The 22,992-nt window shown below is 36.7% G+C and overlaps 1 pseudogene; it reads left to right on the forward strand.

The window, feature by feature from the left end:
• Window positions 1-15,917: 15,917 nt before the first annotated feature.
• LOC101133343 (olfactory receptor 1165-like) lies at window positions 15,918-16,867 on the forward strand (annotated as a pseudogene).
• Window positions 16,868-22,992: the final 6,125 nt, after the last annotated feature.

Consider the following 22,992-nt stretch of genomic DNA (forward strand, 5'->3'; position numbering starts at 1 on the left):
AGTTTTGTTACACAACCATCTGATATGTGACAAAACTGATACACACAAGCAATGGGGAAAAGATTCCCTATTTAATAAATGGTGTTGGGAAAACTGGCTAGCTATATGCGATAACTGAAACTGGACCCCTTCCTTACATCTTGTGTAAAAATTAACTCAAGATGGATCAAAGACTTAAATGTAAGACCTGGGACCATAAAAATCCTAGGAGAAAACCTGGGCAAGACCATTCAGGGCATAGGCATGGGCGAAAACTTCATGTCTAAAACACCAAAAGCAATGACAACAAAAGCCAAAATTGACAAATGGGATCTAATTAGACTAAAGAGCTTCTGCACAGCAAAAGAAACTATTATAATCAGAGTGAACAGGCAACCTACAGAATAGAAAATTTTTGCAATCTACCCTTCTTGCAAAGGGCTAATATCCAGAATCTATAAGGAACTGAAACAAATTTCCAAGAAAAAAAAAAACAACCCCGTCAAAAAGTGGGTGAAGGTTGTGATCAGACACTTCTCAAAAGAAAAAATATTTTTATGACTGTTTCTTAAATAGCAATTGGATTGGGACTATAGACTCTGTCTTTTAATATCTCTCTTGCCTGGCCTCTTGGATCTCAACATTTCTTCTGAAAAAAAAAATTACCTATAGTTTAACTAGTTCATTTTTAAAAAATTTTCTCTTACTATACTTATTTTGGTAGCAAAAATAACAAATTATATCACTAAATCTATTCTCTCATTGATTACCTGACTGAGAAGAGTTTGGCACCTTTCTTTTAAATAAATCTTTAACTTTGAATTGGCAGAAATTTATCGAAATATTTCTTTTTTTAGCCCAAGAAGGTGACATGTCATCCATAATTCAGATCTCTATTTAAACAATTTGTTTATATAAAGCAATTTCGCACGCCTCTATTGAAATAGCCACAGCCTTGGTTTCTGTTTTAAAAAACATGTTCAGAACTTACGAAAATAATGACTTAAAGCTGTAATGAAACCACACATTGGAAGATAAAAAAAGTTAGTATTATGTGCACAGATCATTCCTTAACCAAAACCTGCATGCAACTCTGAACAAAGTTTGTAGCATTGGAATTTAGAATTGCAAGATAATAATACACATAATCAATACTTTTAAAATTAAAACTTGTTGCACAAATATGCTTGTGCCAACATGGGCTTTCATTGTCTTATTCATTTATTTATTTTTAATTTTTATGGCTACATAATAGTTGTACATGTATATGGGGTACATGTGAAGTTTTGATACAAGGATACCATGCATAATGATTAAATCAGGGTAATTGGGATATTCATCACATCAAGCACTGGTCATTTCTTCTTTTAAGAATATTCCAATTTCACTTTTCTAGTTATTTTGAAATATACAATAGATTATAGTTAACTACAGTTGCCCTATTGTGTATGGACTACTACTAGATCTTATTCCTTCTAACTAACTGTATTTTGGTTAGATATAATTAATCTTTGATCATTAATCAACACCTGTTTATACACCACTCTCCCCACTACCCTTTTCAGCCTCTGATAACCATTATTCTGTTTTCTATGTCCATGAGATTGACTTTTTACCTCCTACATATGAGTGAGAGCATGTAATATTTGGTTTTCTGTGCCTGGCAAATTTCCCTTAACTTAATGACCTCCAGTTCCATCTACATTGTTGCATGTGTTAATCCGTTTTTGTTCTGTTATAAAGGAAATTGTGATGCTGGACAATTTATAAAGAGAAAAGGGTTATTTGGCTTACAGTTCTGCAGGCTATACAAGAAGCATGGCATCGGCACCTGCTTCTGGTTAGGGTCTTAGGAAGCTCACAAACATGGTGGAAGTCAAAGGGGTAGCAGATGTGTCGTGGAAAGAAAGAGAGCAAGGCAGAGAGGAGGGAGGTCCCAGACTCTCACATGAACCAGCAGCTCTTGCATGAACTAATGGATCAAGGGCACCAAGCCATTCATGAGGAATCCATCCTCACAACCCAAACATCTACCACTAGGCCTCACCTCCAACACTGGAAATCACATTTCTACATGGAATTTGGAGAGGACAAACATCCAAACTACATAACCGCAAATGACAGAATTTCATTCCTTCTGTGACTGAATAATATTCCACTGGGTGTTTATACCACATTTTCTTTATCCATTCATTCATTGATGGATACAGGTTAATTCCATATCTTGGCTATTGTGAATAATGCTGCAATAGACATGCAAGTGCAGGTATACCTTTGATATACTGATTTCTTTTTCTTTGGCTAGATACCCAGTAGTGGATTGCTGGATTGTGTATTAGATCTATATTTTGCTTGTCTTTACTTTTTTAGTTTTGGCTTATACACTAAGATGTCTATAAAATAGAAAAGTAAAAAAAAACTTCTGTTTCTGAGTGATAATATTTTAAAGTAATCCTTGGCTTAGATTCTAAAATTCTTTTCATTGATTTAATCCCTGATTTGACTTCAACTGGAATATCAGGTAAAATGTATTGATGGAGGTCGGTCTTAGAAATTTCCAAGCAGATATTTAATTTTTGCTGCCCATGGCCTATTAAAAATAGCTCATAATATAAATATAAACCATAACTAGCTGCTTAAATTTAGCCTATCAATTAGTCTAAATTTTTCAATACTAGCTGCATCAGAATTTCCAAACCTTTTGAATAGTTGTAATTTCTGTTTCCAAATGCCACTACACGTGTGCATGTCTCAAGACTTCATGGTCAGTGACCAATGAGGTGGTATATTATTGGGTCAATATTTGACACCATTTTTTTTCTTCTCTGATTTGTGCCCTACAGGAATAGATTCAGAAATTACATTACACGGATTTAAAATATCAGTACTATGACTTATATGGTTATGCTGAAAACTATAGCTGGATATACAGTGCAATTCTGATACCTAACATATCCCTATTCTTTGAAACACTAGCTCAAGGCATGTTTAGACTATAACAATAAGCCAACATAATTGAATGTAAAAATATGTACAATGTAATGTTAAAAATGTTTGTGTATAAATAAATGCATACACATAAAGCAACAGAAAAATATTTTAAAAGCATATCCGCTCTAATTACATAGGGGTTATTAGAATAGTCATGGTTGTGTTTTTTGTTTTATTTTTATTTTTTCAAGTTTTTCAGTACAGCCTCTATATAGACGTATATTATTTTTTAAGACATGACCAACACTTAGCAACTCAGAAGAAATTATATTCTAAGTTACAGAAGAGAAAGTTTTCTCTAATTATTTTGTTTATATCTCATGACAATGAACTGTCAGGATTCTCCAGGGTCTGTGTCCCTGAAGTCAAGCAGTTAGATGTAAAACAAACAAAACGATCACAGAATGTGGTCTCAAGGTCTGTCCCTTCCTCAGAAGCATCTCTCTGCTCCTTTCAACTTCTTGACAGTTGGAAAAATGCCATTTCAGTACTTCATTGAATCACATTTTGTAAGAATTACCAACTGACTGATTGAAGGACTAGAAAACTTTAAACAAAATTTCCTTTTTAAGAGAGAAAGTGTGTGAAGCTCCTTAATACTAGGAAGAACACCTTCAACAAAAGGTGTATCAGGAAAATCCGGCTTCTGGTGAGTTGGCTCACTGTAGAGTCATTTCTTCACTTCCACATGAGGAATACTGGAATCTGGCACATTTGTGGCAGGGGAGAAAATCCATGTGAGTTGAATAACAGCAACATCTACTTAGTTCATGGTTTATATTCAACAGACTAAATTTTATTTTCATTACTTCTAGGACCATTGCCCTGAATTTGAAAATATAAAATCTCTACCTGTATGGTAGGTACTTCAGAGAAGGTTATAGAAGAGAGGTTGAATGTAAGTCTTGTCCTAAAGAAGAGATATTCTTCAGAGAAAAAGCTGAAAGGGCCACACACACACATATTAGAAAAATATTCCATCCGCCGTATAAATATTGTTATGGTATGGATGGAGAGAAAATAGAAGAGAAAAAGACATTTTAATTAACTTCAAGGAAAAAGACATTTTGATTAACTTCAAGGCTTTCTTGGAAGAATTATGCAAATGATTTCTGAAATAATGACACAATGTAAAACATGAAGGAGAAAGGTGGCATTTCAGAAGGATAGACAGTAGACTAGAAGTTATAAATGACTTGTTTTCTAAAATAAAGATTTAAAATAGTGCTATAAATAAACAATATTATGGTGACTAGATGATTTGGTTATATAGTTCTTGGGGATATTATAGAAACTAGGCCAAAAAGGTTCAATTTGATACATTTGTATAAACTATATTAAAAAACACTTACATTATTGTATTCCAGGCAAAGAGGGAGTTGAAAAATGTTAATCTTACAGATTTGACTATAGTTTGATAGGATAATTGGAAATCTTGTCTCTAGATGAGTAGTTGATGACAGTGGAAATTCAGCAAGAGGGACATTTTGAAGATTTTTTTCTCTCTCTCTCTTTATTTTAACATTTTCCTAATTGTCTGTCCCAAAGCCACAAACCTGAGTAGGCAAAAAAAAGAATCAGCAAGAACCACACAGGAATGCAATGGTAAAATGAAAATCCCATGTTTGCGGATTGAGAAACAGATATAATTTTGAATCCAAGATTGAGTGAGAACTCTAAAATTAAAGGATTCCAGGATATAACACTCTTTGAAAAATATCTTTTTAAATTTGCACTGCAAAGACATTTTCAAAACTTCAAACTGATGCAATTTTTCTGGGAGGTTTACACACTCAAAAATTAAAGTGTAAATGAGATGTTATCTGTCAAGGCTTTACCAAAGTATAGATTTGTAGCGAGATATTTTAAAGTCATACCCTATTAGAGAGTTTCGTGCTAAAGATTAAAGGACCTACCATATTGGTATCGACATTTCATACATGATGAAGTTAAGGCTCATATTATTAAACATTTTGCTAAAGTTACATATGTCATAAGTAGAAGGCTGAATCTGAAGTAGCGGGTTCTCTTTCCTAAGCCCATATTCTCTACAAGATGGCATGATGCGATGCTACCATTTTCTCCATAAATTTAGATCAGCTTCCCTCAATAAAGAAAATAACCATTGAGATTAGAGTTTCTGATTAGACAGTACAGTGGGAATTTTATTGTTTGCTTTGCTAAGAACAAGGATATAATTTATTCATTCAATCCTAGGAATCCTCCCGTGTATCAAGTGTAATTAGTTCAAAGCAATACCATTACTACTTTGATAACATTATGGCTATAATATTATCTTAACAATTATAGTCTTTATTATGCACTTTTCAGTGTCTATTTTGTCTGTGAACTAATAAATATACAATATGGACCTGGCTTTCAAGATAATTGTGAGATGGGCGAGGAAGTGTTGCATTTATTTTAGGTGATTGTGAACTCTGCTAGGTTTCAAAGCTTCCTACAATTATTTAACATAAGTTCCTGTTGAGCACAACATATATATTCTCCAGGAGTTGAGATGAAAGAATGTTTGATAGAGATTTAATGAATTGCCCAAATTGCAATAGGGCCTATAAAAATGGAACAGACTGAAGAATAGTAATATTAATTGAACCTGAAGAAACAGTGAAGGAATTCCAGATAGAGAGAGTGGCCTAATTAAGGCAAGTATCTGTGGTTAAGTACTGATGCAATTACAACAAAGGATTGAACAAACAGTGAAGGGAAGCAAGAAAAGAGTTAAACAGTGCATGAAATATAATAATAAATGCACAGTCCTAAAATCTGTCAGAAAATTTTAAGTGCACAAGCATGGAGGTGCGGCTTACCAGTAATAACTGAGGACAAAGCTTGGCATGGCAATAAAGTGACCTAAGGCAGTTCAACTATTTAACAACTTCTCAATTAGGCACTGTTATTAGATACATGGCAAATAAAAGAAGATTGCTGAGTTCATTGCCTCTTGGCATGGCAGTATACTCTTGGGAAAATGAGGTTTACTTCTCAGTGTCAATATCAGCTCAGAGAATCAATGGTATACTTAGAATATTGAGTAGGTTTTCTGGCATATTTAGTAACCAGGGTGAGGAGGAAAATGAAAAACCACAAATGCCCTCACCCCTGAGCCCCACAAAACAAACAAACAAACAAACAAACAAAAAAAAAACACTAAAATTGTTTAACTAGAGAGGAAAAGAGAGCCACGCAAAATGTCCTTAAATATTTAAAGGACTATAATGTGAAAGGGTTGAGTCTTAATTTCTGTGAATTCCAGACATAAAGTTTGATCCATTTGCATTAGAAAAGTACCCAAAAATGCAATAGAAAAATATCAGTATAGTGAATTTTCAAACACAGAACTACTAAGATGTTTACTTTCATAATAAGTTTCACTGACAGGGTTTGAAGAGAGATCAGTATACATGAGGAAAAATGAATAAAAGATAATACATATATAGTACTTGATGTATGGCTTTATACACAGACAAAAGAAAAAAATAGCTATTGTTGCTAAAATACTATTGCTTATTTTTAATCATAATAACATGGCAAGAAATCTGGAGCCATTGTAGTTTTTTAAGAAGAGAAATGAATAAGTAAATATGTACAGAAAAATGATTCTGGAATCAGTTAAGAATAGGGACTACAGGGAGAAAAATTGGGGGTTAGAAAATCAGTTGACAATTGTAATATTAATACAAGCAAGATATAACTAGGTTCTGATAAAAACAGGTGCAAGAATTAACCTTTCTACATCTCAGTTTTCTCATCTGTACATATTGGAATTATAATAATGTCAAATTGATAACATTGACATAAGGATTAAGTGTGTTAATATGTTCAAAGCTCTTATAACAGTTCCTTGCACAAGCAAATACTATATGTTTATTAAATAAAATTCAAACAGATGAGAAAATGTGAGGGAATGTACTTTAATGCAAGAAAGAAGCACTAAAAATATTACTAATGAAGATTGAAGAGAAGGCATGGGAAAATATTCAGAAATGCTCTTCTTTTCTGCTTGCCAAGCTTTGTCTTCTATTGGTTTAGAATCTTTCAGAAAGGACACTTAGTTTCCACTAGACAGAGTATGATCTAAACATTCCAAGGATTATTTCTTCAATGGAAGTTCTAGAACCTTTAGTGATAAAATGGCTTAATCTAGCTGTCCTGTAGTAATAAAATATTGTATCTCAAAATTCTTAACTTGTGTAGTTGTGACGCAACTAAAGTAATCCAAGTTCCTGAATGTAAAAACAAGCCTTTTTAATCAAAGCCTGTGAGTAAATGCATGAAGTTCACAGAAGGTCCACCCAATCTCCTATGTAACAGAAAGTGATCCTATAACAGATTCTCTGTGCCTGGGATTAGTTATGATAGATTCAATGGTAAGTTGTCATTTGTTACAAACAAGAGCAGAAGTTGTGGCAGTTCACAGATGTGTCCAAGAAGGCAACATCTTATCTACTGGGTCTCCAAATACATTTACAGAATACATTTGTGGTTTTTATTGTTTGTTTTTTAGGGTTAACCATGTGAAATTTCTAATGTGAGGATGACTATTGGTTTAATAAACAAAATATTTATATTTTTCAATCACAAATATTCTGTCATTCCTCATTGACTACCACATCTAAGTTTGTCGCCACATCAAGAAAAAGTATTTGGATGTTGTAAGGTATATTTACTTTTTTTAGTACAGCCATAAGCTAGATAATGATGTTTCAGGCAAAGATGGACTGCTTATATGATGGTGAGTCTACAATATTATAATAGTGCTGAAAAATTCCTACCACCTAGTGACATCCTAGCATCATAAAGTCATAGTGTAATGCATTACTCACATGTTTTTGGTGATGCTGGTGTAAACAAACTTACCGTGCTGCCAGTCATATAAAACCTCAGCATATGCAATTATATTCAGTACAAAATACTTGATACTGACACTAAAAGATCATAAACTGGTTTATGAATTTAATAATATATACTTTTATCATCATTTTGGAGTGTACTCCTTCCATGTATTAAAAAATGTTAACTGTAAAACAGACACATCCTTCAAGAGGTATTCTAGAAGGAGACATTGTTATCTTAGGAGATGACATAGCCATATATGTTTCTAACCCAGAAGACCTTCTAGTGGGACATGATGTGGAGGTGGAAGACAGTGGTATTGATGAACCTGACTCTGTGTAGGCCTAGGCTAAAGTATGCACTTATGTATTAGTTTTTAACAAAAGAGTTCAAAAGTAGAAAAAATAAAAACAGAAAGCATCTTATAAAACAAGGATATAGAGATCTCAAGATGGCCGAACAGGAACAGCTCCAGTCTACAGCTTTCAGCGTGAGTGATGCAGAAGATGGGTGATTTCTGCATTTCCAACTGAGGTACCAGGTTCATCTCACTGGGGAGTGCTGGACAGTGGGTGCAGGACAGTGGGTATAGTGCACCATGCATGAATTGAAGCAGGGCGAGGCATCACCTCACCTGGGAAGTGCAAGAGGTCAGGGAATTCCCTTTCCTAGTCAAAGAAAGGGGTGACAGAAGGCACCTGGAAAATCAGGTCACTCTCACCCCAACACTGTGCTTTTCCAATGGGCTTAAAAAACAGCACACCAGGAGATTATCTCAGGCACATGGCTCGGAGGGTCCTACACCCATGGAGCCTCACTCTTTGCTAGCACAGCAGTCTGAGATCAAACTGCAAGGTGGTAGCGAGGCTGGGGGAGGGGCGCCTGCCATTGCACAGGCTTGAGTAGGTAAACAAAGTGGCCGGGAAGCTTGAACTGGGTGAAGCCCACCACAGCTCAAGGAGGCCTGGCTGCCTCTGTAGGCTCGACCTCTGGGGGCAAGGCACAGACAAATAAAAGACAGCAATAACCTCTGCAGACTTAAATGTCCCTGTCTGACAGCTTTGAAGAGAGTAGTGGTTCTCCCAGCATGCAGCTGGAGATCTGAGAACAGGCAGACTGCTTCCTCAAGTGGGTCCCTGACCCCCGAGTAGCCTAACTGGGAGGCACCCCCCAAGTAGGGGTAGACAGACACCTCACACAGCTGGGTACTCCTCTGAGACAAAACTTCCAGAGGAAAGATCATGCAGCAGCATTTGCAGTTCACCAATATCCGCTGTTCTGCAGCCACCGCTGCTGATACCCAGGCAAACAGGGCCGGGAGTGGACTTCCAGTAAACTCCAACAGACCTGCAGCTGAGGGTCCTGACTGTTAGAAGGAAAACTAACAAACAGAAAGGACATTCACACCAAAACCCCATCTGTACGTCACCATCAACAAAGACCAAAGGTAGATAAAATAACAAAATGGGGAAAAAAAAGAGCAGAAAAACTGGAAACTCTAAAAGTCAGAGTGCCTCTCCTCCTCCAAAGGAATGCAGTTCCTCACCAGCAATGGAACAAAGCTGGATGGAGAATGACTTTGACAAGTTGAGAGAGGAAGGCTTCAGAGATCAAAATACTCCGAGCTGAAGGAGGAAGTTCGAACCAATGGCAAAGAAGTTAAAAACTTTGAAAAAAAATTAGACGAATGGAAAACTAGAATAACCAATGCAGAGAAGTCCTTAAAGGACCTGATGGAGCTGAAAACCATGGCACGAGAACTAAGTGATGAATGCACAAGCCTCAGTAACCCATGCGATCAACTGGAAGAAAGGGTACCAGCGCTGTAAGACGAAATGAATGAAATGAAGTGTGAAGAGAACTTTACAGAAAAAAGAATAAAAAGAAAAGAACAAAGTCTCAAATAAATATGAGACTATGTGAAAAGACCAAATCTATGCCTGATTTGTATACCTGAAAGTGACGGGGAAAATGGAACCAAGTTGGAAAACACTCTGCAGGATGTTATCCAGGAGAACTTCCCCAATCTAGCAAGGCAGATCAACAATCAAATTCAGGAAATACAGAGAATGCCACAAAGATACTCCTCGAGAAGAGCAACTCCAAGACACATAATTGTCAGATTCACCAAAGTTGAAATGAAGGAAAAAATGTTAAGGGCAGCCAGAGAGAAAGGTTGGGTTACCTACAAAGAGAAGCCCATCAGACTAACAGCTGATTTCTTGGCAGAAACTCTACAAGCCAGAAGAGAGTGGAGGCCAATATTCAAAATTCTTAAAGAAAAGAATTTTCAACTCAGAATTTCATATCCACCCAAACTAAGCTTCATAAGTGAAGGAGAAATAAAATCTTTTACAGACAAGCAAATGCTGACAGATTTTGTCACTACCAGGCCTGCCCTAGAAGAGCTCCTGAAAGAACCACTAAACATGAAAAGGAACAACCTGTACCAGCCACTTTAAAAACATGCCAAATTGTAAAGACCATCAAGGCTAAGAAGAAACTGCATCAACTAATGAGCAAAATAATCAGCTAACATCATAATGACAGGATCAAATTCACACATAACAATACTAACCTTAACTGTAAATGGGCTAAATGCTCCAATTAAATGGCACAGACTGGCAAATGGGATAAAGAGTCAAGACCCATCAGTGTGCTGTATTTAGGAAACCCATATCACATGCAGAGACACACATAGGCTCAAAATAAAGGGATGGAGGAAGATCTACCAAGCAAATGGAAAACAAAAAAAGGCAGGGATTGCAATCCTAGTCTCGGATAAAACAGACTTTAAACCAACAAAGATCAAAAGAGACAAAGAAGGCCATTACATAACGGTAAAGGGATCAATTCAACAAGAGGAACTAACTATCCTAAATATATATGCACCCAACATAGGAGCACCCAGATTCATAAAGCAAGTTCTTAATGACCTACAAAGAGACTTAGACTCCCACACAATAATAAAGGGAGATTTTAACACCCCACTGTCAACATTAGAAAGATCAACGGGACAGAAAGTTAACAAGGATATCGAGGAATTGAACTCAGCTCTGCACCAACCAGAACTAATAGACATCTACAGAACTCTCCACCCCAAATCAACAGAATATACATTCTTTTCAGCACCACACCACACCTACTCGAAAATTGACCACATAGTTGGAAGTAAAGCACTCCTCAGCAAATGTAAAGTAACAGAAATTATAACAAACTGTCTCTCAGACCACAGTGCAATCAAACTAGAACTCGGGATGAAGAAACTCACTCAAAACCGCTCAACTAAATGGAAACTGAACAACCTGCTCCTGAATGACTACTGGGTACATAACGACATGAAGGCGGAAATAAAGATGTTCTTTGAAACCAACGAGAACAAAGACACAACATACCAGAATCTCTGGGACACATTCAAAGCAGTGTGTAGAGGGAAATTTATAGCACTAAATGCCCACAAGAGAAAGCAGGAAAGATCTAAAATTGACACCCTAACATCACAATTAAAACAACTAGAGAAGCAAGAGCAAACACATTCAGAAGCTGGCAGAAGGCAAGAAATAACAGAGATCAGAGCAGAACTGAAGGAAATAGAGATACAAAAAACTCTTCAAAAAATCAATGAATGCAGGAGCTGGTTTTTTGAAAAGATCAGCAAAATTAATAGACTGCTAGCAAGACTAATGAAGAAGAAAAGAGAGAAGAATCAAATAGACGCAATAAAAAATGACAAAGGGGATATCACCACCGATCCCACAGAAATACAAACTATCATCAGAGAATACTATATACACCTCTACGCAAATGAACTAGAAAATCTAGAAGAAATGGATAAATTCCTCCACACATACACTAAACCAGGCAGAAGTTGAATCTCTGAATAGACCAATAACAGGCTCTGAAATTGAGGCAATAATTAATAGCTTACCAACCAAAAAAAGTCCAAGACCAGATGGATTCACAGCCAAATTCTACCAGAGGTACAAGGAGGAGCTGGTGCCATTCCTTCTGAAACTATTCCAATCAGTTGAAAAAGAGGGAATCCTCCCTAACTCATTTTATGAGGCCAGCATCATCCTGATACCAAAGCCTGGCAGAGACACAACAAAAAAAGAGAATTTTAGGCCAATATCCTTGATGAACATTGATGCAAAAATCCTCAATAAAATACTGGCAAACCAAATCCAGCAACACATCAAAAACCTTATCCACTATGATCAAGTGGGCTTCATCCCTCTGATGCAAAGCTGGTTCAACATATGAAAATCAGTAAACGAAATCCAGCATATAAACAGAACCAAAAACAAAAACCACATGATGCAGTAGATGCAGAAAATGTCTTTGACAAAATTCAACAACCTTCACGCTAAAATCTGCCAATGAATTACGTATTGATGGGACGTATCTCAAAATAATAAGAGCTATCTATGACAAACCCACAGCCAATATCATACTGAATGGACAAAAACTGGAAGCATTCCCTTTGAAAACTGGCACAGGACAGGGATGCCCTCTCTCACCACTCCTATTCAAGATAGGATTTTAAGTTCTAGCCAGGGCAATCAGGCAGGAGAAGGAAATAAAAGGCATTCAATTAGGAAAAGAGGAAGTCAAATTGTCCCTGTTTGCAGATGACATGATTGTACATCTAGAAAACCCCATTGTCTCAGCCCAAAATCTCCTTAAGCTGATAAGCAACTTCAGCAAAGTCTCAGGATACAAAATCAAGGTACAAAAATCACAAGCATTCTTATACACCAATAACAGACAAACAGAGAGCCAAATCATGGGTGAACTCCCATTCACAATGGCTTCAAAGAGAATAAAATACTTAGGAATCCAACTTACAAGGGATCTGAAGGACCTCATCAAGGATAACTGCAAACCACTGCTCAATGAAATAAAAAAAGATACAAAGAAATGGAAGAACATTCCGTGTTCATGGGTAGGAAGAATCAATATCTTGAAAATGGCCATACTGCCCAAGGTAATTGATAGATTCAATGCCATCCCCATAAAGCTACCAATGACTTTCTTCACAGAATTGGAAAAAACTACCTGAAAGTTCATAAGGAACTAAAAGAGAGCCCCCATTGCCAAGTCAATCCTAAACCAAAAGAACAAAGCTGGAGGCATCACGCTATCTGACTTCAAACTGTACTACAAGGCTACAGTAATCAAAACAGCATGATACTGGTACCAAAACAGAGATATAGACCAATGGAACAGGACAGAGCCCTCAGGAATAATGCCGCATATCTACAACTATCTGATCTTTGACAAACCTGACAAAAACAAGCAATGGGGAAAGGATTCCCTATTTAATAAATGGTGCTGGGAAAACTGGCTAGACATATGGAGAAAGCTGAAACTGGATCCCTTCCTTACACCTTCTACAAAAATTAATTCAAGATGGATTAAATGCTTACATGTTAGACCCAAAACCATAAAAACCCTAGAAGAAAACCTAGGCAATACCATTCAGGACATAGGCATGGGCAAGGACTTCATGTCTAAAACACCAAAAGCAATGGCAACAAAAGCCAAAATAGACAAATGGGATCTAATTAAACTAAAGTGCTTCTGCACAGCAAAAGAAATCACCATCAGAGTGAACAGGCAACCTACAGAATTGGAGAAAATTTTGCAATCTACTCATCTGACAAAGGACTAATATCCAGAATCTACAATGAACTCAAACAAATTTACAAGAAAAAAACAACCCCATCAAAAAGTGGGTGAAGGATATGAACAGACACTTCTCAAAAGATGACATTTATGCAGCCAAATACACATGAAAAAATGCTCATCATCACTGACCATCAGAGAAATGCAAACCAAAACCACAATGAGGTACCATCTCACACCAGTTAGAATGGTGATCATTAAAAAGTCAGGAAGCCACAGGTGCTGGAGAGGATGTGGAGAAAGAGGAACACTTTTACACTGTTGGTGGGAATGTAAACTAGTTCAACCATTGTGGAAGTCAGAGTGGCGACTTCTCAGGGATCTAGAACTAGAAATACCATTTGACCCAGCCATCCCATTACTGGGTATATACCCAAAGGATTATAAAACATGCAGCTATAAAGACACATGCACATGTATGTTTATTGTGGCACTATTGACAATAGCAAAGACTTGGAACCAACCCAAATGTCCAACAATGATTGACTGGATTAAGAAAATGTGGCACACATACACCATGGAATACTATGCAGCCATAAAAAATGATGAGTTCGTGTCCTTTGTAGGGACATGGATGAAGCTGGAAACCATCATTCTCATCAAACTATCGCAAGGACAATAAAACAAACACTGCATGTTCTCACTCATAGGTGGGAATTGAACAGTGAGAACACATGGACACAGGAATGGGAACATCACACACTGGGGACTGTTGGGACTGTTGTGGGGTAGGGGGAGGGGGAAGGGATAGCATTAGGAGATATACCTGATGCTAAATGATGAGTTAATGGGTACAGCACACCAACATGGCACATGTATACATATGTAACAAACCTGCACCTTGTGCACATGTACCCTAAAACTTAAAGTATAATATTAAAAATAAAAAAATAAAATAAGTAAAACAAGGATATAAATAAAAAAATGTTTGTGTAGCTATACAATGTATTATTTTTAAGGTAAGTATTATTACTGAAAGGTCAAATTAAAAAACTAAAATTTATAAAGTAAAAATGGTATAGTAGGCAAAGGTTATTTTATTATTGGAGAAAAATTTTTAAAAGTAAATTTTGGATAGCCAAAGTGTACAGTGTTGATAAATTCTATAGTAGTGTACATAACATTCTAGTCCTTCAAATTCACCCACTATCTGCTTCCTGACTCCTACAGAGTAGCTCCTGCAAGCTCCATTCATAGTGCCTTATACAGAAGTACCATTTTTTATCTTTTATTCCATATATTTTACTGTACCTTTTCTATGTTTAGATATGCAAATACTATTGTGTAAAAATTGTCTGAAGTGTTCAGCACAGTGATATGCTATACAGATTTGTAGCTTTGGAGTACCAGGCTATAACACATTGTCCAGGTCTCTACAATAGGCTATACCATCTAGGTTTGTGTAAGTATACTCCATGATGTTCACACAAAGATGAAATCACCCAATGGCACATTTCCTAGAATATATACCCATTGTTGAGCAATGTATGACTGTAGTATAAATTTTGTGTTTATAATTGCTAAAAAATAGAGAAATTTTTGTTTCATACAATATGTTCTGCAAACAGGCTGCATAACTAACAGAAGATAATCTATTCAAACTTTTAAGAATATCTACAAAGCACATTTTCAGGAAGCAGTTTTATTACATTGAGTGTTTTGAGCCTTATATTAGATTGGTCCAAAAGTAATTGCAGTTTTTGCCATTGAAAGTAATGGTGATAAATAAATATATGATGGCTATATAATTGAGGGAACATATTATCAGTGGAATTTTTAATCAGACCACTTAAAGATTCTCTTAAGTAGACGTTCTATGTATCCATCTTAATGAGATAAACTTGGAACAGGTAAAAATGTAATGTATCAATACAGAACTGTGACCATCTGATAAAACACAATACGCCCCCCAGCCAAATTTTACTATTATGTTTTTATGTATGTTTATTCTTTCAAAGGACTCTTTTGCCACGATCATATGACTACTATAATCTGTTCAATGCTTTTTTGATTTTGCTGATATGTTTCCTTTGTTGTCATATAATTATGTTTTACCATGAGAATTCGTTGCTCTATAATATACATTTACATACAGCTTGTGTACAATAATATTGATAATTACTATTTTTTCTTGTTTTCCAGATGAGGAAACAAAAGTGCTGAAAGACAAAACTATTTTTCCCTAACCAAAAAGACTGTAAATTATCAAGTAAGATTCTTGGTGAAGTCGAAGACCGTGAATACACACTAACCACATTTGTCTTCACTCCTTTACATCAAGCCTCTTCTTGGTTCCTCCTACCCTACCTTCTCAACTTCTGTTGTTACAACTAATTTAATTTTTATTTTTCTCTCTTTCTGTCTCCGTCACCTTTTTCTGTCTCTCTCTCTTTTAATGAAGGGCCATGGTACCAGAGGAAGGAAACCAGAGCTCTATGACCACATTCATTCTGTTGGGTTTCTCAGAATATCCACACCTCCAGGCACCCCCCTTCCTGGTGTTCTTGACCACCTACACTGCTGCTCTGGTGGGAAACCTGGGCATAATTGTGGTGGTAAGAATCAATCCTAAGCTCCATACCCCCATGTACTTTTTCCTCAGACATCTATCCTTTTTGGATACTTGTTATTCCAATGTATTTACACCCAAACTGTTAGAGACTTTGGTTGTGGAAGACAGAACTATCTCCTTCAAAGGATGTATGGTACAATTTTTCTTTGGTTTGCATTTGTAATCACATAAATGTTCATGTTAGCGGTGATGGCCTATGACCGGTTTGTGGCTGTTTGTAACACCCTGCTCTACACAGTGGCTATGTCTCCTAAGCTCTGTGCTCTCCTGGTAGCTGGGACTTACACATGGGGTGGACTCTGTTCCCTGACACTCACATATTTTCTTTTGGTGCTATCCTACTGTGGATCTAACATCATAAATCACTTTGGCTGTGAGTACTCTGCCATTCTTTCTCTATCCTGCTCCGACCCCTACTTCAGCCAGATGGCGTGTTTAGTCATTTCTATATTCAGTGAAGCTTGTAGCCTCCTGGTCATCCTTGCCTCCTATGTCTTCATAGTTGCCACTGTCATCAAGATGCCTTCTACAGGTGGACCCCAAAAGGCCATCTCCACCTGTGCCTCCCACCTGACTGCCATCTCCATTTTCCATGGGGTCATCCTGCTCCTTTACTGTGTGCCCAACTCCAAAAGCTCATGACTCCTGGTCAAAGTGGCTGCTGTACTTTTTACAGTCATGATCCCTATGCTGAATCCCCTGATCTACAGCCTTAGGAAGAAAGATGTAAAAGAGACAGTCAGGAAGTTGATAAACTCCCAATCACCTTCTCCCTCAAAATAATTAAAATAAATTTTTGTTTATGTGTCCGATGTCCATTTTTTTCATATACAAGATTGATGAGAGTTTATATTTAAATATATGACTGTATTTGAAGTCCATTACATATTGGATACATCACATTTTTCGATGTTCAAGATGCCTTACCATTATCTCTAGTTTATAACAATGTAATGCATTCTGTTTTACCCCTTTTCAGGAGGTTTCAGGGAGAAATTTATTTCAGTCTTCCCACCAGACACTGGATGTGAAGATTAAGAGGAAGAAATCTATTTCTAAGGACCCACTACAAATTTTCTGGTTAATTTTAAGCTATGCTTTAAAAAAGTGCAGCAACCAGAAGTAATAGCTTCCTTTAGGGAGTTACTGGATCAATATTAAAGGTCTCATAACCAACTATTTTGACTTAGCAAGTTCTGTAAAGTACAAGTTTTTGTTTCAACTTAACATTTTATTCTAGGCCAAATGGGACCTTGGGGTTTACATTATGAAAGATATTACCTTATTTTAAGCTAGGAGATACTGAAAATATTACCTACTATATTTATATTCATCACTCATTTTTGAGTATCAATGTAATATATCATAATTCAATAAAAGTTGAAATAATGCTGAATATCAACAAAAAGTTCAATTTATTTCTAACAATATTTATTTTCATCACTGAAATTGACTCCTTTACAGTTCTGGAGGCTGGAAGGTCAAATTCAAGGTGTGGGCAGGACCACACTCCCTGCAAAGACTCCAGGGAAGCTCCTTTTCCTGCCTCTTCCACCCCTCGTGACCAGAGGCTTACCTTGGCTGGGGTTAGCAGCACCCAATCTCCACCTACCGCTATCTCCACAGGGCCTTCTTCCCTGTAATTGTGTCACTCTTCAAATCTCACTCTCCTTTCTAAATGGGCACCCGTCATTGGATTTATAGGGCCTACCCAAATCCATTATGGCCATGTCTTAATTTGATAACATCTGCAAACTCCTTTTTCTGAACAAGGTCACATTCCAGGTGCCAGGGCTAGGACTTGATCATATCTTTTTGGAGAGCACACGTAAACCCACTATCATGAGTGACCCCAGGCATGGCCCTTCTGGTCCCTAAATCTCAGTTTCCTCACCTATAACCTGAGGGCCGTCCCAGAAACAAAAAAAATTATATATATATATATACACATATATTATATATATACACACACACATATAAAATATATGTGTGATGTGTGTGTGTATATATATATGTATATATATGTGTGTATATATATACACACACACACACACAAATGTGGTATATATACAAATGTGGTACGGTGTATGTGTGTATACTGTATATTTATACACAAGTTGACAACCTGGAGAATAAGATCTTCCTTGAAGGGGCATTAGTAATATGGATCTTCAAGGACTTTTATACATATACATATAATATATATACACAAACACACACATATCACACACCCCTACTCATACATATATATATACACACACACATACATACATGCAATGCACATGGTATATATATGGTATACATATATGAAATATATGATATATATATATGGTGTGTGTGTATGTGTATGTATACATATACACACGGTGTATATGTATACATACACATACACAGTCACACACAAACCTACTCGTACATAAATATACAACATTTTCTTTACCCACTCATTGGTTGATGGGCATTTAGGTTGATTCTATATCTTTGCAATTGTGAATTGTACTGTGATAAACATACACATGCAAGCGTCTTTTTTGTATACTGACTTATTCATTTTGGGTAGATACTCAGTAGTGGGACTGTTGAATCAAATGGTAGATCTACTTTTATTTCTTTGCAAAATCTCCATACTGTTTTTCATAAAGGTTGTACTAATTTACCTTCCCACCAACAGTGTATAAGTTCCATTTTCACCTCATCTGCACCAACATCTATTGTTTTTGACTTCTTCATAATGACCATTCTGGCTGGGGTAAGGTGATATCACACTGTGGTTTTAACTTGCTTTGCTTTGATGATTAGCAATGTTGAAATTTTTTAATATGCTTGTTGGCTGTTTGCATATCTTCTTTTGAGAAATAGTTATTCACATCATTTGCCCAGGTTTACTGGGGTTATTTTTTTTCTTGCTGATTTGTTTGAATTCTTTGTAGATTCTGGTATTAGTCCTTTGTCAGATGTAAAATTTACAAGTATTTTCTCACATTCTGTAGGTTGTCTATTTATTCCATTGATTATTTCTCTGGCTCTGTCAAAGCCTTTTAGTTTAATTGTCTCATTTATTTATTTTTGTTTTAGTTGCATTTGCTTTGGGGGTCATAGTCATAAATTATTTGCCTAGGCCAATGTCCAGAAGAGTTTCTCCTATGTTAACTTCTTGAATTTTTATTGCTTCAGGATTTAGATTTAAGTCTTTAATCCCTCTTGAGGTCATTTTCTATATGGCGAGAACTAGGAATCCAGTTTCATTCTTCTGCCTTTGGCTAATCAATTTTCCCATTATCATTTATTGACTAGGAAGTACTTTCCCCAGTGTATGATTTTGTCTGCTTTGTTGAAGATCTGTTGGTTGTAGGGATTTGGTCTTATTTCAGAGTTCCTATTCTATTCCATCAGTCTATGTGCCTACTTTTATATTAGTACCATGCTGTTTTTGTTACTATAGCCTTGTAGAATAATTTGAAGTTGGATAATGTGATGCTTCCAGATTTTTTCTTTTTGCTTAGGATTGCTTTGGCTATTCAGGCTGTTCTTTTAGTTCCATATGAATTTTAGGATTGTTTTTTCTAATTCTGTGAAAAATGACATAGTATTTTGATAGGAATTGCATTGAATCTGTATATTGCTTTAGGCAGTATGTCTATTTCCACGATATTGAATCTTCCAATCTGTGAGCATATGGGATTTTTTTTTCATTTGTTTGTGGCATCTACAATTTCTTTCATCAGGGTGAAAACTAATTATTTTTTCTTGCAGTGTGATTGAGATAATTTGGGCTTTCACTTTTCTTTTCTTTTTTTTTTAATGATTTTCTTGTTATGTCCCATGACCAGGTTCTTTTTTTTTTTTTATACTTTAAGTTTTGGGTTACATGTGCACAACGTGCAGGTTTGTTACATATGTATACATGTGCCATGTTGGTCTGCTGCACCCAGTAACTCATCATTTAGCATTAGGTATATCTCCCAATGCTATCCCTCACCCCCTTCCCCCACCTGACAACAGTCCCCGGTGTGTGATGTTCCCATTCCTGTGTCCATGTGTTCTCATTTTTCAATTCCCACCTATGAGTGAGAACATGCAGTGTTTGCTTTTTGTCCTTGTGATAGTTTGCTGAGAATGATGGTTTCCAGCTTCAACCATGTCCCTACAAAGGACATGAACTCATCATTTTTTATGGCTGTGTAGTATTCCATGGTGTATATGTGCCACATTTTCTTAATCCAGTCAATCATTGTTGGACTTTTGGATTGGTTCCAAGTCTTTGCTATTGTGAATAGTGCTGCAATAAACATACATGTGCATGTGTCTTTATAGCAGCATGTTTCATAATCCTTTGGGTATATACCCAGTAATGGGATGGCTGGGTCAAATGGTATTTCTAGTTCTAGATCCCTGAGGAATTACCACACCAACTTCCACAATGGTTGAACTAGTTTACATTCCCACCAACAGTGTAAAAGTGTTCCTATTTCTCCACATCCTCTCCAGCACCTGTTGTTTCCTGACTTTTTAAGGATCACCATTCTAACTGTTGTGAGACGGTATCTCACTGTGGTTTTGATTTGCATTTTTCCGATGGCCAGTGATGACGAGCATTTTTTAATGTGTTTTTTGGCTGCAAAAATGTCTTCTTCTGAGAAGTGTCTGTTCATATACTTCACCCACTTTTTGGTGGGGTTGTTTGTTTTTTCTTGTAAATTTTTTTCTTCTAAATTTGTTTGAGTTCATTGTAGATTCTGGATATTAGCCGTTTGTCAGATGAGTAGATTGCAAAATATTCTCCAATTCTGTAGGTTGCCTGTTCACTCTGATGGTGATTTCTTTTGCTGTGCAGAAGCTCTTTAGTTTAATTAGATCCCATTTGTCAATTTTGGCTTTTGTTGCCATTGCTTTTGGTGTTTTAGACATGAAGTCCTTGCCCATGCCTGTGTCCTGAATGGTATTGCCTAGGTTTTCTTCTAGGGTTTTTATGGTTTTGGGTCTAACATGTAAGCATTTAATCCATCTTGAATTAATTTTTGTAGAAGGTGTAAGGAAGGGATCTAGTTTCAGCTTTCTCCATATGGCTAGCCAGTTTTCCCAGCACCATTTATTAAATAGGGAATCCTTTCCCCATTGCTTGTTTTTGTCAGGTTTGTCAAAGATCAGATAGTTGTAGATATGCGGCATTATTCCTGAGGGCTCTGTCCTGTTCCATTGGTCTATATCTCTGTTTTGGTACCAGTATCATGCTGTTTTGATTACTGTAGCCTTGTAGTACAGTTTGAAGTCAGATAGCGTGATGCCTCCAGCTTTGTTCTTTTGGTTTAGGATTGACTTGGCAATGGGGGCTCTCTTTTAGTTCCTTATGAACTTTCAGGTAGTTTTTTCCAATTCTGTGAAGAAAGTCATTGGTAGCTTTATGGGGATGGCATTGAATCTATCAATTACCTTGGGCAGTATGGCCATTTTCAAGATATTGATTCTTCCTACCCATGAACACGGAATGTTCTTCCATTTCTTTGTATCTTTTTTTATTTCATTGAGCAGTGGTTTGTAGTTCTCCTTGAGGAGGTCCTTCAGATCCCTTGTAAGTTGGATTCCTAAGTATTTTATCCTCTTTGAAGCCATTGTGAATGGGAGTTCACCCATGATTTGGCTCTCTGTTTGTCTGTTATTGGTGTATAAGAATGCTTGTGATTTTTGTACCTTGATTTTGTATCCTGAGACTTTGCTGAAGTTGCTTATCAGCTTAAGGAGATTTTGGGCTGAGACAATGGGGTTTTCTAGATATACAATCATGTCATCTGCAAACAGGGACAATTTGACTTCCTCTTTTCCTAATTGAATGCCCTTTATTTCCTTCTCCTGCCTAATTGCCCTGGCCAGAACTTCCAACACTATGTTGAATAGGAGTGGTGAGAGAGGGCATCCCTGTCCTGTGCCAGTTTTCAAGGGGAATGCTTCCAGTTTTTGTCCATTCAGTATGATATTGGCTGTGGGTTTGTCATAGATAGCTCTTATTATTTTGAGATAGGTCCCATCAATACCTAATTTATTGACAGTTTTTAGCATGAAGTGTTGTTGAATTTTGTCAAAGGTCTTTTCTGCATCTATTGAGTTAATCATGTGGTTTTTGTCTTTGGTTCTGTTTATATGCTGGATTATGTTTACTGATTTTCATATGTTGAACCAGCCTTGCATCCCAGGGATGAAGCCCACTTGATCATGGTGGATAAGCTTTCTGATGTGCTGCTGGATTCATTTTGCCAGTATTTTATTGAGGATTTTTGCTTCAATGTTCTTCAGGGATATTGGTCTAAAATTCTCTTTTTTTGTTGTGTCTCTGCCCGGCTTTGGTATCAGGATGATGCTGGCCTCATAAAATGAGTTAGGGAGGATTCCCTCTTTTTCAATTGATTGGAATAGTTTCAGAAGGAATGGCACCAGATCCTCCTTGTACCTCTGGTAGAATTCGGCTGTGAATCCATCTGGTCCTGGACGTTTTTTGGTTGGTAAGCTTTTAATTACTGTTAGTCTGTTGGGCTTCCCTTTGTGGGTAACCCAACCTTTCTCTCTGGCTGCCCTTAACATTTTTTCCTTCATTTCAACTTTGGTGAATCTGACAATTATGTGTCTTGGAGTTGCTCTTCTCGAGGAGTATCTTTGTGGCGTTCTCTGTATTTCCTGAATCTGAACGTTGGCCTGCCTTGCTAGATTGGGGAAGTTCTCCTGGATAACATCCTGCAGAATGTTTTCCAACTTGGTTCCATTCTCCCGTTCACTTTTAGGTATGCCAATCAGACATAGATTTGGTCTTTTCACAGAGTCCCATATTTCTTGGAGGCTTTGTTCATTTCTTTTTATTCTTTTATCTCTAAACTTCTCTTCTTGCTTCATTTCATGCAGAGAGGTCCTAAAAGGACCTG

The sequence above is a fragment of the Gorilla gorilla genome, chromosome 9 (assembly GCF_029281585.2).
Source record: "Gorilla gorilla gorilla isolate KB3781 chromosome 9, NHGRI_mGorGor1-v2.1_pri, whole genome shotgun sequence".
NCBI lineage: Eukaryota > Metazoa > Chordata > Mammalia > Primates > Hominidae > Gorilla > Gorilla gorilla.